This window comes from Eumetopias jubatus, unplaced genomic scaffold (genome assembly GCF_037043125.1).
Source record: "Eumetopias jubatus isolate StellerSeaLion01/CBP00866 unplaced genomic scaffold, mEumJub1_p1.0 scaffold_6, whole genome shotgun sequence".
In the NCBI taxonomy this organism is placed as follows: domain Eukaryota; kingdom Metazoa; phylum Chordata; class Mammalia; order Carnivora; family Otariidae; genus Eumetopias; species Eumetopias jubatus.
Genome location: NW_028274812.1, coordinates 145657992 through 145677454, shown reverse-complemented (window position 1 = coordinate 145677454; position 19463 = coordinate 145657992). Strand labels below are relative to the sequence as shown.

Sequence of the window (19463 nt, the reverse complement as noted above, 5' to 3'; positions counted from 1 at the left end):
TCTTGAATTTTTCAACTGAAGGAAGAAACTGGGGGGTCGAGAGTCCTGAAGCTGGAAACCCCACTGCCCCATTAGAGAGCATGCTCCTCGCTTTGGAACGGGGGGGGGGGGGGGATGTTGGTCTCACTGGGATCTCAGGGCTCGCTCCTCCCCTCCTGACAGTCTAAGAACCAGGCCACTGGCCAATATATGCCTCAAAAAGGAGCCACCCGTGTTCCTCCTGAAATTTCACGATGTTTTCATATTCCTGCTTATCAGTAATCTAAGCTCTTCATGGCCTTGCCTTGGGGGCCACACCACTGAGCACAGAGCCTGCCTGCAGCTGCAAGGGCAGATCACTCCTCCAGGCTGTGGAGTCTAGTATTCCCTGCAGAATTGCTGCTAAACTCATAATGTAAGAAGAGGGAAACTCTCCTAAGGAAAGAGACTGTCACTGCCTGCAGGAGCCCATTGTTACGCGGTACAGGATCGATTAAAACCTGTTTGTGCATCTTCAGTACATGCTGCTCCATCTCCATCCTCTGAGCTTCCAGCAGTTTCCCCCGACATCGTCACTCCCCTTCCTCCAGCCCATTTTGCCTCTCATCCGACACCTCCACTGATATTCCAGAGGCCTCCCCAACAGCCCCCACAACACCTACAACCCACGCTAGGATGCACACCAGGCATGTTTTTAAAAGTAAGACTTTCTGCAGCTTCAGGGACCCTTCTTAGGGACAATAAGCTGATTCTTCTAGACTGGAGGTGAGACAGGGGTGATACAAAAACGTTAACGTGCTGGGCTTCAAGAGGGCAAAGCACAGAAACCCAAAGGGAAGTACTCACCTGGAGCAAGGAGGGAAGAAAACACGGGATGATGACTTTTCGGTGCGTTCCCACACTTGCCCACCAGAGGGAAGCCTCGAGCTGCAGGCAGGCTGGCCAGAAACCAGAGCACGCTGCGTGGGCGGCTTCTGACCATCCTCATGTTCCCTGTTCCTAAGTGTTTAGAAAAAAGGACACCCACTTAAAAAAAAAAATCAAATTCAGGACAAAATGAAGAACTATATTTACTTTTTTACATTATTCTAATTTTTATAATTTTTTTTATCAAGCTGAGTATATTTTCCATCGTCATAGTACATCCTCACTTTTGTTTCACTTAACCAAACATTTCTGTTAGATTACCGTGTGTTCATAATAATCACTGATTCTGTTGCACAATTCCTCAAACTTGTTGGTCTGATTAAACTTAGAGTCACTCATCTGCTTTGTCAGGAGGAAAAACAGAATATTTTGGCTGCCCTAATTATTTTACAATATTCCTGATACTAGCTCCTTTAGAATTGGTTCCTTAAAATATGTATGGTTATGGACATTTGTGAAGTTTTCATCATATTACTGTATTGATTGTATCAGAATTTCCTAATTTATGAAGGCATTAGCTACATACGACTTAGATTACCATATAATTTTAAAATGGTTATTAGAAATAAAATGCTCCCCTCAAACTTGTTTTATTATATACAAGTATTATTTTATACAAGTATTAAAAAAAACAAGAGCAAAGCAAACCCCCTCTTTTTTTCCAAACTGCCTGTTCTTACTTTAATAGAACTAACATTTAATCAGATTTCTCTGTTGGCTAGATGTGCTAGGCCAAATATTAAAAATTCCCAAGCAAACGCATTTTTCCTTTATACTTTACTGTTATCCAAAGAAAATATAAGGGACTCCTATGTCATAAATGTAATTTTTGCTCATTATCAAATATGACACATTTAGGTTTCAACGGAGTTGAAGGTTTATGAGATACTGTTTGGATTATTACACAACTCACAAAGGCAATAGCTAGGCTGACAGCTCACATTCCAGCAGAACTCAGAAAGCTTAGGAAGCTGGTGATTCTGTCTTCCAGTTTCTAAAACAAACAAAACGCTCCCATCGGTTCAGATACAAGTCTCACCACCGTCTCCCATATTCCAGCAGGATAGAAGGGTAAATATATCGGATTCCATGTTGGTGGAGTTCCTACCACTGGTTTTGGTTTTCTCCGTAAGTAAGGCAAAGGTCCTGTGGTCAAAGTACATCTGATCCAGTGGCCAAACAGAAACAGGAGCGGGGGGAGTCCGTCACAGCCAGTGTGAGCAACAGGGGGAGGACTGACCGCAGACCCCGGCCACAGCGCCGGGAGCCGCCTCCTCAAGAAGCAAGATTCTGGCGGAGGTCCAAATGCATGGAGGCTGGGGCACAGTCAGGCAGAGGGAGTTTCCCTCCCGCACCCCGGTCCCCACAGGCCCCGTGGGGGTGTGTCTGGTAAAGGGCGCGATCCTCAGCACCTGGGGCCCCACAGGAGGAGGAACCAAGCCGACTGTGGGGAGGGCTGTCAGAAGGCGACAGTTTGGACAGTGACCAGAAAGGAACAGGGGGAGGATGTCCAGCTCCACCAGACGATGTGCTCTGAGGACTTCCAGGGAAAGTGGTTCCGGTGGCCTCCGGGGACGGAGGTTCTGAAGCTGCTCTTACAGTTGTTTCCGGGAGAACTTTGCCTGGTCGGCACCAGGCAACCTGTACCCGGCCCTACGCCATGGTCCCCCCACTCCCCTTGCTCTGGGTTGTACCTGTCCACATAGCACTCATGCACGGAGCCCTGGGCATGTCCCCGAGAGCTCCTCACACACTGCACTGTATGCATGGAGGTTCCTGGGATTCGTCCCGCAGGCCCCACCACCCCGACCTGCACAGCGGGCTCAGGACTCGTGTGTGAGACTCAATCTGTGTGGGAGCCTGGTTAGTGGACGTGGGCTGGCCTCCAGGTCAGAACGGGCCCTTCTGTTCCTCACACCAAGAGCTACACATCTTGTCTCACGTCCCCTCCTGCTCCAAGCGGGGCTGGCCCCCCAGGACGGAATCCCCGAGGGGAGGCAGACACACAGGAGCCCGGGCTCCTTGAAAATACAGAAACACGAGAACACGGAAACGCAGCTTGCTCCGAACTGCACGTAGGCGAACAAATGTTTGACTGCAGACCCTGTTATTCCCCCTCTGAATGTGGCCCTTATGGGGACGGTCAGTGGCAAGTCTCAGCCGAGGGGAGGACGCTCTGCCCGGGGCTCCCAGCCGGGACTCCAGCCTGGCCGTCTCCATGGGGCTTCCCCAGCTGATGAGGCTGGATGTGGTAAGCACCCGGGCGGATGCAGCTTTGCCTTATTCTCATTTATTGCCTCCTATTGCTCTCATCTACGTGCAGATTTCCCTTTTCTTCTTTCCATTTCTACTATATTTTTATAATATCGATAAAGGGGTTTTTCCACTTTGAAACTGAGAGTACAGCTGCTGTAAATCTTTTGTTCAGAACAGACATGACGCCTTCTAACTCCTCATTCAGCAGACAAGAAAACAATACGATAAAATGATTCGATGCCCAGGTAGTTAACTGCAACGAATAAAAGCAGAGTTAACTATAAAATAGGACAGTTTGATAGAGGTTGCGTTAAATATAAATTATAAACACTGCTCATTTGCCTACTAACCACACAGTACAATATTTATTTATTTAAGTAAATATTTATTTGAATATTTAAATCCGCGTAACACAGACTTGTAGATGGTACACCTGATTCGACTCCGTTTGATGCTTAGGTTTCCTAGCTCATCATATTAGGCGTCATGGTCTAAGAATTTCTGCTTATAACATTAAAAAGCATGAGAAAATCCAGAGGACATATGTGGGCCGCGAAGGGGAGAGAAAGGATGGGAAGGCGATGGCAGGAAAGAGATGGGAGAAGGCAAAACAACAGGTGAGGAATGAGCTCCTTCTAGAAGGTGACTTATGAATGGGAAAGTGGAAGAAGCGATTCCACACGAGCCAGCCCACAGGAGACAGATGGGTGACATCAACGTGGAAACTGGGTGAGTTATAAGGCAATCAGGCATGATAGGGCCTAGGGCAAAGCAGGGAGCACACTAACATTCAAATTTTTCAAATACCGGGGCGCCTGGGTGGCTCAGTCATTAAGTGTCTGCCTTCAGCTCAGGTCATGGTCCCAGGGTCCTGGGATCGAGCCCCGCATCAGGCTCCCTGCTCAGCGGGAAGCTTGCTTCTCCCTCTCCCATTCCCCCTGCTTGTGTTCCCTCTCTCGCTGTGTATCTCTCTGTCAAATAAATAAATAAAATCTTTAAAAAAAAATTTTTTTTTTTCAAATACTGTATCCAAACACAGTGTGTCCATCCTGGGTACCAGCGCCATACCCCTCTATACACCACCAAATAGATAAGTTCTCAATCCCTGTAGAAGGCTTCAACATTAAAAGAGTCAGACTAGTAAATCATTCATTCAACAAATATTTACTGTGCATCTACTATGAACTAAGTACTGTACTAGATTCAAAGACAAATATTTTAATCTCTATAAAACTTAATTTCTTCATCGATACAATGGAGATGTTAGCCCCTGATTTACCCATCATCCTCAGCCCGATCCTCTGTGCCTGTGGTAGGTAGAGCTTTTTCTCAATTTCTTTAAATAGCTCTGCCAGGCTCTGGTGGGTGCTGGCACGCCCGAGGACCCATCCTGACTCTGGTGCCCATCTCCCTCAGCTGCCCGACTCTCTGCCTGACAGCTCTAGTCTTCTGCAAGGCCTTCCTTTTCCTATGGAGTCTTACTGTTTTCAGCCTGCTCTGTTGTCCTGATCCGCTCTGCCTCACATGTACGTACGTAAAGGCCGTTTCCCTATTAAGAAGGAATAAGATATGAGAATCTAGAATTTCCCCCAGAGAACACTGAGTGCCGAGAGAATCAAAGAAGCAGACTACAACTGGGGCTGAAAGGAGGCTATTGGAGACTTCTCTCCAAGTCCAGTGGGGTGACCGCTCTCCGGTGGCATCTGGGAGACAAGGATCCTTCTGTCCTGTGGCTCATCCACCTTCAGGTTATGGCTCCCAACAATGCCCTGCAGTTGGTCTCTAATCAGGAGTCTCAAGAGGAAAAGGGCATGGAGTACTGTGAAGTGGTTGGTGGTTACGGGTCAAGTCTGGAAGGGCACACATCACTTTTGCTCACCTTCTACAAACCAGAGCTCAGTCCCTTGACTGTACACACTGACCGGTAGGCCTTACTGGGAGTCTGACCTCGAGTCCAGGGAAAAGAGGAAAGAGACTGTAGTAAACATGTAATTGTCTCTGACACAGACGCTTTCCTGACTATCACTATGCCTGGCCCATTTCCCCTTCCTGTCATGTCACTGGGGCCAGCATCTATCCCTGGACTGGGCTGGTGTTACATAATTAAGACAGGAACAAACCAATGCATCACCTTCAGCATCAAACGAACTGTTAAAATAACGTGCAAGTCAAATGATTCTGATTAAGAATCATGTCAGTGAAAGAAATATAATAACTGAGGTAATTTTTGTTACTACTTCTTAGACAAACTTCCCTGCAGTCCCTTATATACAGTCAACTACACAGAATCTAAATGTACAGCTTGGTGAGGTCTGACAATTGTATGTTCCCATGTTACTCCCACCCTAACCAAGACAGAGACTATTCCCATCACTCCAAAAAGTTCCCTTATGCTCCTCTGAAGTCAATTTACTAAGACCTAAATAAATGGGAGAGGCATACTGTATTCATGGATGGGAAAGCTTACAACTGTCAAGACACCTGGGTGGCTCTGTCGGTTGAGCCCCTAACTCTTAATTTCGGCTCAGGTCATGATCTCAGGATCATGAGATCATGCCCCATATCAGGCTCTGCACTGGGCATGGAGCCTGTTTGAGATTAACTCCCTCCCTCTCCCTCCAACTCCCTCCCTCTCCCTCCGACTCTTCCTGGCTCGCTCTCAAAAAATTTTGTTTTAATTTTTTTCATTTATTTTCCTATTTTTCTCAGTTCTTTTTTTAAATTATTGTCTTTATATATATATTTTTGTTTCCTTTCATTGTATTTTATTTATATACATATACTTTCCTTCCTTCCTTCCTTCCTTCCTTCCTCCCTCCCTTCCTTCCTCCCTTCCTTCTTCTTTCTTTCTTATTTTGGGATCTCGTTTCTTTCAACAAGCATACCAAAACACACCCAGGATCTAGGTTTGTTTTTTTTGTGTTGTTGTTGTTATTGTTGGGTTTTTTGTTTTATCTTTTTCTTTCCTCTTTTCTGGACAAAATGACAAGATGGAGAAATTCACCCTAAAAGAAAGAATAAGAGGTAGCACTCACTGCCAGCGATTTAATCAATATTGATATAAGTAAGATGTCTGAACTAGAATAATTTACAACGATTATAAGGGTACTAGCCGGGCTTGAAAAAAGCATAGAAGACACTAGAGAATCCCTTACTATAGAGATAAAAGAACTAGAATCTAGTCAGGCTGAAATTTAAAAATGTCTTAACCGAGATGCAGTCCCAAATGGAGGCCATAAAGATGAGGATGGACGAAGCAGGGGAGTGAATCAGTGATATAGAAGATAAAATTATGGAAAATAAGAAAGCTGAAAAGAAGAGGGAAAGAAAACTATTAGATCATGAAGGGAGACTTTTAGGAACTCAGCAATTCCATAAAGTGAAATAATATCCATATCATAGGAGTCCCAGAAGAAGAGTAGGGGAAAAGAGGGTAGAAGGTTTATTTGAACAAATTATAGCTGAGAACTTCCCTAATCTAGGGAAGGAAACAGGCATTCAAGTCCAAGAGGCAAGAGAACTCCCTTCAGAATCAACAAAAACAGGTGAACAGCATGACATATCATAGTGAAGATCGCAAAATACTAAGGTAAAGAGAGAATTCTGAAAGCAGCTCGGGACGAGAGGTCCATAACCTACAAGGGCAGACACACTGGACTGGCAGCAGACCTGTCCACAGAGACTAGGCAGGCTAGAAAGGACTGGCATGATATATTCAAGGTGCCAAATGGGAAAAATATGCAGCCAAGAATACTTTATCCAGCACGCTGTCATGCAGAATAGAGGGAGAGATAGAGTTTCCAAGACAAACCAAAACTAAAGGTGTTCATGAACACTAAACCAGCCACGTGAGAAATATAGGTGATCCTTTGAATGGAGAAAGAGCCCAAAAGTAACAAAGACTAGAATGAAACAGAGACAATCTATAGGAACAGCGACTTTATAGGTAATATAATGGCACTAAATTCATATCTTTCAATAATTACTCAGAATGCAAATGGACTAAATGCTCCAATCAAAAGACATAGGGTATCAGAATGGATAAAAAAACAAGACCCATAGATATGCTGCTTACAGGAGACTCATTTTAGACCCAAAGACACCCCCAGACTGAAAGTAAGGGGGTGGAGAACCATTTATCATGTTAATGGACATCAAAAGAAAGCTGGAGTAGCCATACTTATATCAGACAAACTAGATTTTAAAAACAAAAACTGCAAAAAGAGATGAGGAAGGGCACAATGTCCTCATTAAAGGGTCTACCCAACAAGAAGATCTAACAATTGTAAACATTTATGCCCCTAACTTGGGAGGAGCCAAATATATAAATCAATTAATAACTAACCTAAGGAAACTCATTGATAATAATACAAAATAGTAGGGGACTTCAAGGGCATCTGGGTGGCTGTCTGGTGAGCATCCAACTTTTCATTTTGGCTCAGGTCATGATTTCAGGGTCGTAAGATCAATCCTGGCATCCTGTTTCATGCTCACTGAGGAGTCTGCTTGAGATTTTCTCTCTCTCTGTCCCTCTACCCCTCCATCTGCTCACACTCATTCTCTCTCAAATAAAACCTTTAAAAAAAATTGTTGGGGACTTTAACACACCACTCACAGCAATGGACAGTTCATCTAAGCAGAAGATCAACAAGAAAACAAGGGTTTCGAATGACACACTGGACCAGATGGACTTCACAGATATATCCAGAGCATTTCATCCTAAAGCAGCAGAATACAAATTCTTTTTGAGTGCACATGGAACATTCTCCAGAATAGATCACATACTGGGTCACAAATCAGGACACAACCAGTACAAAGATTGAGATCATACCATGCATATTTTCAGACCACAATGCTATCAAACTTGGTATCGACCACAAGAAAAAATGTGGAAGGACCACAAATACACAGACGTTAAAAAACATTCTACTAAAGAATGAATGGGTCAACCAGTAAATTAAAGAATTAAAAAAATATATGGAAGCAAATGAAAATGAAAACATGACAGTTCAAAACCTTTGGGACACAGCAAGGGCAGTTCTAAGAGGGAAGTATACAGCAATCCAGGCCTTCCTCAAAAAGTAAGAAAAGTCTCAAATACACAACCTAACCTTACACTTAAAGGACCTGGAGGAAGAACAGCAAATAAAGCCTAAATCCAGTACAAGGGAAGTAATAAAGATTAGAGCAGAAATCAATGATATAGAAATAAAAAAACCCAGTAGAACTGATCACCAAAACTAGGAGCTGGTTCTTTGAAAGAATTAACAAGATTGATAAATCCCTAGCCAAACTTATCAAAAAGAAAAAAGAAAGGACCCAAATAAAATCATGAATGAAAGAGGAGAGATCACAGCCAACACTGAAGAAATACAATTATGACAGAATATAATGAGCAATTATATGCCAACAAATTAGGCAATCTGGAAGAAATGGATGCATTCCTGGAAACATATAATCTACCAAAACTGAAACAGGAAGAAAGAGAAAATCTGAACAGACCCATAACCACCAAAGAAATTGAATCAGTAATCAAAAATCTCCCAACAAACAAGAGTCCGGGGCCGGATGGCTTCCCAGGGGAAATTCTACCAAACACTTAAAGAATAATTAATACCTATTCTTTTGAAACTGTTCTAAAAAATAGAAATGGAAGGAAAACTTCCAAATTCATTCTATGAGGCCAGCATTACCTTGATCCCAAAACCAGACAAGGACCCCACTAAAAAGGAGAATTACAGACCAATATCCCTGATGAACATGAATGCAAAAATTCTCAGCAAGATACTAACTAGTCAGATCCAACAGTACAAGAAAAGGATTATTCACCATGACCAAGTCGGATTTATTCCTGGGCTGCAAGTGTGGTTCAATATCTGCAAATCAATCAACATGATACTCCACATTAATAAAAGAAAAGGGTAAGAGCCATATGATCCTCTCAATAAATGCAGAAAAAGCTTTTGACAAAATTCAGCACCGTTTCTTGATAAAAACCCTCAACAAAGTAGGGATAGAGGGAACATAACTCAACATCATTAAGGACATACGAAAGACCCACAGCTAATATCATCCTCAATGGGGAAAAACTGAGAGCTTTTCCCCTAAGGTCAGGAGCACAACAGGGATGTCCACTCTTACCACTGTTGTGCAACATACTACTGAAAGTCCTAGTCTCAGCAATCAGACAACAAAAAGAAATAAAAGGCATCCAAATCAGCAAAAAAGAACTCAAACTTTCCCTCTACACAGATGACATGATACTCTATGTAGAAAACCTGAAAAACTCCACCAAAAAAAATTGCCAGAACTGATACAGGAATTCAGCAAAGTTGCAGGATATAAAAATCAATGCACAAAAGTCTGTTGCACTTCTATAAACCAACAATGACAGAGCATAAAGAGAAATTCAAGGAACTGATCCCATTTACAACTGCATCAAAAACCACAAGATACCTAGGAATAAACCTAATCAAAGAGGCAAAGGATCTGTACTCAGAAAACTATAGAACACTCATGAAAGAAATTGAGGAAGACACAAAGAAATGGAAAAATGTTCCATGCTCATGGATTGGAAGAACAAATATTGTTACAATGTCTATGCTACCCAGAGCAATCTACACATTCAATGCAATCCCTATCAAAATAACACCAGCATTTTTCACAGAGCTGGAAGAAACAATTTTAAAATTTATACAGAACCAGAAAAGACCCCAAATAGCCAAAGTAACATTGAAAAAGAAAACCAAAGCCAAAGGCATCACAATTCTGGACTTCCAGCTCTATTACAAAGCTGTGATCATCAAGACAGTATGGTACTGGCACAAAAACAGACACATGGATCAATGAAACAGAATAAAGAACCCAGAAATGGGCTCTCAACTCTATGGCCAACTAATCTTCGACAAGGCAGGAAAGAATATCCAGTGGAAAAAAGACAATCTCTTCAACAAATGGTGCTGGGAAAAGAAGAAGAAGAATGAAACTGAACCACTTTCTTGCACCATACACAAAAATAAATTCAAAATGGATGGAAGACCTAAATGTGAGACAGAAATCCATCAAAATCCTGGATGAGAACACAGGCAGCCACCTCTCTGACCTCGGCCACAGTAACTTCTTGCTAAACACGTCTCCAGAGGCAAGGGAAACAAAAGCAAAAATGAACTACTGGGACTTCATCAGGATAAAAAGCATTTGCACAGCAAAGGAAACAGTCAACAAAACTAAAAGGCAACCTACAGAACGGGAGAAGGTATTTGCAAACACCGTATCAGATAAAGGGCTAGTATTCAAAATCTATAAAGAACTTCTCAAACTCAACACTCAAGAAATAAAAAACCCAGGTAAGAAATGGGCAGAAGACATGAACAGACATTTCTCCAAAAAAGGCATACAAATGGCCAACAGACACATGAAAAAATGTTCGATATCACTCAGCATCAGGGAAGTACAAATCAAAACCACAATGAGATACCACCTCACACCAGTCAGAATGGCTAAAATTAACAGGTCAGGAAACAACAGATGTTGGTGAGGATGCAGAGAAAGAGGAACCCTTTTAGATTGTTGGTGGGAATGCAAGCTGGTGCAGCCACTCTGGAAAACAGTACGGAGGTTCCTCAAGAAGTTAAAAATAGAACTATCCTACGACCTACGAATTGCACTACTAGATATTTACCCAAAGGATAAAAAAATAGTTATTTGAAGGGGCACATGCACCCCAATGTTTATAGCAGCATTATCCACAATAGCCAAAATATGGAAATAGCCCAGATGCCCATCGACTGATGAATGGATAAAGATGTGGTATATATATAAATCGGAATATTACCCAGATAACAAAAAGAATGAAATCCTGCCATTTGCAATGACCTGGATGGAACTAGAGTATATTAGGCTAAGTGAAATAAGTCAGTCAGAGAAAGATAAATACCGTATGATTTCACTCATCTGTGGAATTTAAAAAACAAAACAGATGAGCACAGAGAAAGGGAAGGAAAAACAAAATAAGAACAGAGAGAGAGGGAAACCATAGGAGACTCTTAACTATAGGGAACCATCTAAGGGTTGCCGGCGGGAATAACTGAGGTTTGGGTGGGGGAATGGGGTTTAAGGAGGGCACTTGATGTAATGATCTCTGGGTGTTATATGCAACTGATGAATCACTAAACTCTACCCCTGAAACTAATAATATACTATATGTTAACTAACTTGAATTAAAAAAAAACAAAAAAACCCAAAAACCTGTCAAGAGGTCAAATTTCTCCTAATTGATATAATAGCTTTAATAGAATCCCAATGAAAAAATACAACTGGAACTTTTGGGGGGGGGGTCAAACTGGCAATCTCATTCTAAATTTACATGAAATGTGAAATGTGAAGGGCTAAAGAGAGCCAAATCAATCTTTCAAAATAGAAAAAAAAAGTCCAAGGACTTATTACTATCTAATTTTAAGACTTCATTAAAAAACTGTAGTAATCAAGACTGTATGTCAGTATGTACTGATATAAGGATAGACAGAAAGATCAATGGAACAGAACAGAGTATATCTATGGTCAGTTAATTTTGAGAAAAAAGCAGGCGCCTGGGTGGCTCAGTCATTAAGCGTCTGCCTTCGGCTCAGGTCATGGTCCCAGGGTCCTGGGATCGAGTCCCACATCGGGCTCCCTGCTCCGCGGGAAGCCTGCTTCTCCCTCTCCTACTCCCCCTGCTTGTGTTCCTCCTCTTGCTATGTCTCTCTCTGTCAAATAAATAAATAAAATCTTAAAAAAAAATTTTTTTTTTGAGAAACATGCCAAAGCTAGCTAGTCAAAAGGGAAAGGACAATCTTTTCAACAAATGGTTCTCCAACAACTAGATATCCTCCATGGGGCAAAAAAAGAACTTCAAGCCTTTCACAAAAATTAACTCCAAATGGATCACAGACTTTGACTATAAAAACTAAAATCACAGATAATTTTCAATACCTCAGGACAGGCAAAGATTTATTTAAAAATACACAAAAACCATGAACCATAAATGATAAATGACAAATTAGCTCACCAAAAGTAAAAACTCTGTCCTTCAAAAAACAGATAAGACAATGAGAAAAGAAACCACAGATATTTATAATACATATATCTGACAAAGGACTTGTACCCAGAAAATATAAAGAACTTTACAACTGAATAATAATAAGACAAACAAGCAAAAAAAAAAAAAAAAGTAAGTTTTCAACAGACATGTCACAAAAGATGTACAAATGGCAAGTTCATGAAAAGATGCTACACATTATTAGTTATTACGGAAATGCAAATCAAAACCACAATGAGATACCACTTCACACCTAATAAAATGCCTAAAATTAAAAACCTTGACCTGGTGTTAGCCAAGGGTCTAGAGGAACCAGTCTTCTCACCCACTGTGGAAGGAGGTGGACAATGTTATCACCACGCTGGAAAAAAGAGTTTGGCTGTTTCTCATAAAATTAAACAAACACTTATACAGCCCAGCAATTCCATCCAAGAGAAATGAAAACATGTCCACACCATGACTTGTATACAAATGTCCCTCTCAGATTTATTCACAATGCCATAAATCGGGAACAACCCAAAAGCCCATCTACAGGTGAATGGATAAACAAAATGTCATGTATCCTTATAATGAAAGACAGCAATGAAAGGGAACAAAGTGGAGTACATACAAGGACATGGATGAATCCCAAAAACATTTTGAGAAAAATAAACCAGATACACGAATACATAATATAAATCCCAGTCATATGAAATCCAAGGAATGGGGAAACTAAGGTATAATAACAGATAGCAGATCAGTGGCTGGCTAGGGCCCAGGGCCTGGGTCTGGGGCACAGGGAAACTATCTAGGTTGATGGAAATGTTCTGTATCTTGATTATGATGGTCACTACATGGATATACAAAATTCATTACATCATACAATGAATACAAGTGCATTTTGTTGTGTGTAAATTATTCCTCAATAAAACTGATTTTTTATTCAGTATATTATTGTCTGGAATGGGGGCAGGTGACAATTATCATCCGGATAATTAAGCACAGTAAAAACTGAAAAATACTATAATCAACTCATAAATATATCTGGAAATTAAAGAGGAGAAATAATGGCATGATTAATTAAAATTAAAAACAAGCTCTAAATTTTATTTTAGTCTATAGTTTCAAAAGCGGCCACTCAAACCCTCCATATTTCATCATTCCGGTTGTTTCAAAAGGTCCTGGCTTATCTATCATTAAAAAGCTATCAGATAAACTCACTCCTATGGGGATATAAACATGTTATATGTTAAGCCTTTAGTGACACTTTAAATTCTAAGGAAGATACTGATTTAAACATCAACACTTAATGATAAGAGTCCACATACTAGGGCAAGTGAGTGGGAAGATCTGGAGATTAGGATTCTCCCTTCACGCTCTCCCTCTCCCCACCAAACACACACATACTGGGCTCCTGCTAAGTAGTTGAACAACTGGGGTATAAACATTCCACTAGCTGAATCCTGAACTACACCACACTGGCCTTCCCTGATGATAGTGTGGTTATGAGGACCCAGACGGGTCTTCTGTTGGCAGAACTATTTTATTTCCCCAATAGAAGAGAGCCCTGATTCAGAAATAAATGAGGAAATCAGTACAATAAAAGAGAAAGCCTGGAGACAGTGCCAAAGCAGATCATACAGGAGCAGCACTGCTAAAAGTTGGTGGAGAAAGGCTGACAACTCAGGCTGAGTAACTGGGTCGCATACAGAATTAAAAGAAAATTGTAGTTCTACCCCTCACGAAAAGTTCCGGATCTAGTAAAGAAATAGACTAGGAAAGAAAATCTTTTAAAATTTTAGAAGAAAATGAGACTATTTATGACCTCAGGGCAGGGCAGAATTCCTTAAGTCAGATACAAAACCAAAAATGATTAAGGAATAGAGTATTCAACTTGAACAATCCAAAATTAACATTTTCTACATAACAAAATCCATTCTAATCACAATTAAGGTACAAACAATATACCTGCAGACACCATTTGTTACATCACTAAGAATTAGAATCCAAAATTCATAAAGACCTCTTTTTAAGATTTTATTTTTTGAGAGAGAGAGAGCACGAGAGGGAAGAGGGTCAGAGGGAGAAGCAGGCTCCCCGCTGAGCAGGGAGCCCGACGTGGGGCTCGATCCCGGGACCCCGGGATCATGACCTGAGCTGAAGGCAGACGCTTAACCGACTGAGCCCCCCAGGCGCCCCTCATAAAGACCTCTTAAATATCAATCATTTGGGAAAACAACCCAGAAGAATACTGAACAGAAGACTGGCAAGAGAGGAAACTACAAAATGACTTGCAAGGAGATGCAAATTCAAACAACAGTGAGATACCATTTCAAACCCTCAGTGGCAGCAATGTAGGAAAAAAAAAGGACACTAACTTGACAGTCTGGAGTCCATCCGAAAGTGTGCATCCCTAACTCAACAATTTTCCTTCTTGGCATACACCCTAGAAAAATTCTTGTACATATGCACAGACATGTGTACTAGAATGTAAGGTGCAGCACTGTTGGCAAGACAGGAAAAAATAAGACACTGGAAGACATTCAAGAGCTCAGAGACTGACATGGGTGGATACAGGGATTGAACATATGAAAACGAGGCAGAGCATGTCCATGGGGAAAGAACAGATCGTTTGTAGATGGTGTCCTGAAAACTAGCTCACTGAATGACAAAAATTAAACTGGATCCCAACCCTCCATCACCTACAAGGGTGGAAACCAAATGAATTAAATGGCTAAGGGTGTAAGGTAAACTCTAAAGTTTGTAAGTACATAAGTAAATAAAAGAGAACTTGAAGTAAATCCCATAGGCGCAAGTCATAATTAAATTAATAATTTTGATTACGTTAGAATTAAGGTTTTCTGTTCAATTAAGGATCTATGACAAAGTTACCATGTTTGCGAGGAGATACGTGAAATATCAGAAACCAACAAAAGATTAATAGCTAAACTCTATCAACATCTGAAAAATCAACAAAAAATGTAACTGACTTGATAGAAAAAATTGACAAAGGGTATCATCTGGCAGTGTACAGATGAGAAAATTGCAATGCTAACAATCATTTAAAGATAATTACAGCTCAAGTGTTCCCAAAATGGTCAAATAAAACAATGAGAGGTCACTTTACTCCCTATTTGCCTGGCACAAATTAGAAAGCTAGATAAAAGCAAGCACAGACGAGTTCGTGGGACATAAAAACTCTCACGCACTGATGCAGGATTCTAGGTGCTGAAGCCGCTGGGAGGAGTATCTGGCAGCACTTCGTAACTGCTGTAACTTGGGAGTCTTTCACTGGGAGGCTGAAAAAGGACGCACACGTTGCACAGAGGTGCCCTGCAGTCGTTAGGATTCAGGTAAGTTAGAAACAAAGCAGCACAGAAGGGTCTTAGAAACAGCAGGAGATCACAGCGTCAGAGTCGGCCAGCTCTCCACCAATATCACCAACAGGAACAAAGGAATTAATTATGATGTATTCTTTCAATGGAGTGGACTCCACTTCAGGTTATCTACCTAGATAACCAAAATCAATACCCCGCGGGGGAAAAATGCCAAGTGACAAAAGGTTAGCCATAAATGGGCAGTGCACCAAGACAGCACTTGATGCTATTTTGCCCGTCCTTAAAAATTCATTTAAATGATATCGTACTGCATCTAGTATTTCGGAAAGCACCTTTAATATTTTTAATTAAAAAAGGGGGTCCTGGGTGACGACACCCCATCTTCAGCAGCACTGCTCACTCTCAGAGGGATAGGCGGTGAGTTCTGCCTTCAGCTCGTTCCCTTTTACTTCTCTCAACACAATCTGGAAAAAACACAGTCAAATGTTAACTTTTAAAGATCTGGGGGTTGGATATGCAGGTTTCCATTACATTATTTTTTTGTGCTTCTCCATTTGAAGCCTCTCTGAGGAAAGCCCAGTGGCTACAGACCACAAGCTCAAGGCGAGTAGGGGTCGTTGGTTCCCGGACCACCCGCCCTGCGGGGGCATCTACGCGACTCGCCTCTTTCCTTCCTGCCCGACTCAGACGTGGGGTCTCCATCTTCACCCCCTGACGAGTCCACCACGATCAGCAGAGGAAACGAGAAATACCGCAGCAACGCACCCGAGACGCCCGAACACGAGCCCGGGCGGCGGCGCATGCGCGGCTCCTGGAGGCTGGAGTGGGCGGGGCCGGCACTGGGGGCGGGGCTCCTGCGGCCGGAGACGCCGGGCGCTCCCCGGCGCCGGGGCGGGCGCTCGGAGGGGCGGGCGCTGCTCCGTGGACGCTGGCGCCGGATCCGGTCTCGCGAGGTCTCCCTCCCCCGCCCCCCAATTCCCGTCGGACGTGGAGTCTGCGCAGATGATCCCCGGCGTGGAAGGCGGGGTTCTACAGGCAGTGCCCGCGTTCGGGGCACACACCCATCGGGCGCCTCCGCGCTGCCGGTGACCCAGAGGAGAGGCTCCGGTGGTGGGGGGGGCCTTGAACGCCCCCAGGACGCGCCTCAGGAGAGAAGCGGGTGCTCAGTCCTCCTTGAGGCTCATGGGGAGGGGGGGGACCTCGGTAAGGCCAAAGAAGTGACACCTCCGGGGGAGAGGTCCCTTCAGTGTCACTGCAGAAGCTCAAGATGTAAACCTTCCGCCTGGGCTCCCCTCGCTCACATTCCCCTTTTAATTTGTCTAGGGCAGGCCGGCTTCGGTGTGTTACCTAAAAGCTCTGCAGATAACCACAGTGGGCTGCAAAAGTTAAGAACCACTGATCTGGGTCGAGGACCACACAGTAGTGAATGTTTTTCTTTGTCATCGCTAAAATTGGGTTAGTATTTTCCTGGAGTGATGGAGGCCCAGAGAAGGGATTGAGTTACCCAGGATCCCACAAAGATTACATGATGGCGGCCCAAGAAGTCCCCTTTAGCAGGTCATGTATATTGAAGTGCTTTGCAATTGTTACATCAGTTAACAGAAAAGGCCTAATTACTGTGTTACATACCTAGTGCTTTTGTACCCGAGCCTGGGATTATTGCCCCAGTATTACCCTTGAGGAAACAGAGCCCAGAAGGCTGGTGTCACCCACTTGTAAATCAAAATCAGAAATCAGACATAGATCTGGCTGTACCATAGAAAGGTGAACGTTTTTATACTTCACTTACTATCTTTAATGGATCCAGGTGTCCAACAAACTAAAGCAGGCACTTAGGATTGGCACCAAGATATAAAACAAAAACAGTCCCGTCCTTAGAGAGATTAGGCATTGGAGAAAGACAGGGTCAGGTGGCTAGATGCAAGGTAGGTGGGAAGGAGAATGAGCTCTGAAGACTGCAGGCCCTCCCTCTGGGCTGGAGTGATGAGACACCCGATTCCTAGAACAGGACAGGTGGGATCGTATCTACTTGTCCAGAGAAATTCGTATAAGTTCAAGGAGTGGAGCAGATTCTCTTGGCCACATGCTCATTAACATGCTAATCAAACACCTTCCTGAACAACAATCTCTGTCTTCCTTATTCCTCCTGGTGAAGAAGATAATTTGGGGTGAAGGGCCTGAGGAGTTTCCTGCATTTCCAATTCCATCTGCTGGTAATTCTTTTCCTTCCCTGGGAGTCCCAGAGAACCAAGTGCAAACTCCACTTCAGGCTGGTGTTATGGGTGGGCATGTGTTCCGAACAAAAGATTCACAACAGCCGCGTTTTGGTTTCAAAAAGGAGAGAAAACATTATTATTATTATTATAGAAACAGAAGAGGAAAGGAATCTACACTAGGCAATAAATGAGAATAAGGCAAAGTTACATCAAATAGGATACTTAAAACATCCAACCTCATTAGCTGGGGAAGGCCCGTGGAAACAGCCAGGCTGGAGTTCTGATTGGGAGCCCTGGGCAGAGCATCCTCCCCGCAGCTGAGACTTCCAACTGACCATCCCCATAAAGACCATATTCATAGGGCAAATAACAGGGTTTGAAGTTAAACATTTGTTCACCTACGTGTAGTTTGGAGCGAGCTGCATTTCTATGTTCTCGTGTTTCTGTATTTTCAAGGAGCCTGGGCTCTCTGTCTGCCACCCCTCCCGGATTCCACCTTGGGGGGCCAGCCCTGCTTGGAGCAGGAGGCGATGTGAGACAAGATTTGTAGCTCTTGGTGTGAGGAACAGAAGGGCCAGTTCTGACCTGGAGCCCAGATCATATATTTTAAGAAACCAGGTTCCCAAGGTTATTCACACAACACGAGTCTCACAAACCACATTCTTAAGCCGGTGCCTGTATATGCAGGTCCAGGTGGTTGGTTATAATCACAGAAGCCTCTATCCACATAGAAAAGCGTGAGGGGCAGGGCTAAGAGAGGTGGGTGTGAGGACCAGTTCTCAGAGTTCCAGGGTCTGAGGCTGTGTGGGCAAAGAGTGGAATTACTGGTGTTGCCAAGACTCCAGTAGACCTTGTCTCTGGGGAGAGACTGGGACTGAATCTGCTACGGGCCAAAGACTCAGAGTGTCTCTGAATCTCTATTCCTCCCTTAGTTGAGATGTAGAGACTTTAAGCAATAAGTTTCTAATGATAGATTGCAAAAATTGCCCTGAATTCATCTCATCCTCTTTCGGTTTGTACCCTTTTGCTTTTGTGATTTTGCAGCTTCTCCCATCAAGAAGTGGAATGTATCTCTGTATCGCTTGGATCTGGGCTTGGCCAAGTGATTTAACAAATGTAACCTAAGCAGAGGCTTCAAAAGAGCCAGGTGCTTTGCAACTTGTTCCCCTTTTGGTTGGTTCTCTCATAGCCCTGAAACAACCATGTGAAAGAGGCTAAGCTCGCCTGCTAGCGGGAGGAGGCCCTCCAGGCAACAGCCTGCCAGCCCCCAGACTTAGGGGTGAGGCTGTGCCAGATCACCTAGTACCAGCTGATTCTCCAGGTGCTGCAGACACAAGAGAAGGCACAACCGGGTTCAGCCACATACAACCCTGACCACAAGAACCTCCAGCTGACCTAGAGCATTGTGAGTGTGATGACTGATAGCAGCCTGAAGCAACAAAGTTTTGGGGCGGTTTGATGCAGAAATTGACACGCATTCAGTGGATGGCCTTGAATTAGTCTTCTACAACAGTGACAGCTCTGTCCGTCCTTCAGGAGAAGCAAGTGTTGCTTCTGAAGTAAAATCCCAGATGTGTCCAGCTTCTTGTCCCCTGCCCCTTCAGCCCCCTAGTTTTTAAAATTCTGTATCCATCCCTTTCTTAATTGAGGAAACAGAAGTGCGTATTAATGAGTGATCTCTGCTTCAGTGAT

At 43.1% G+C, this 19463-nt stretch overlaps 1 long non-coding RNA gene across 1 annotated transcript; it reads right to left on the bottom strand.

Annotated features, from left to right (window-relative positions):
• Window positions 1-15872: 15872 nt before the first annotated feature.
• LOC148164169 (uncharacterized) lies at window positions 15873-16340 on the bottom strand. The gene is made up of 2 exons (XR_015768404.1): window positions 16219-16340; window positions 15873-16019 (listed from the first exon to the last, which is right to left on the bottom strand). It is a non-coding gene; the product is annotated as an uncharacterized LOC148164169 (long non-coding RNA).
• Window positions 16341-19463: the final 3123 nt, after the last annotated feature.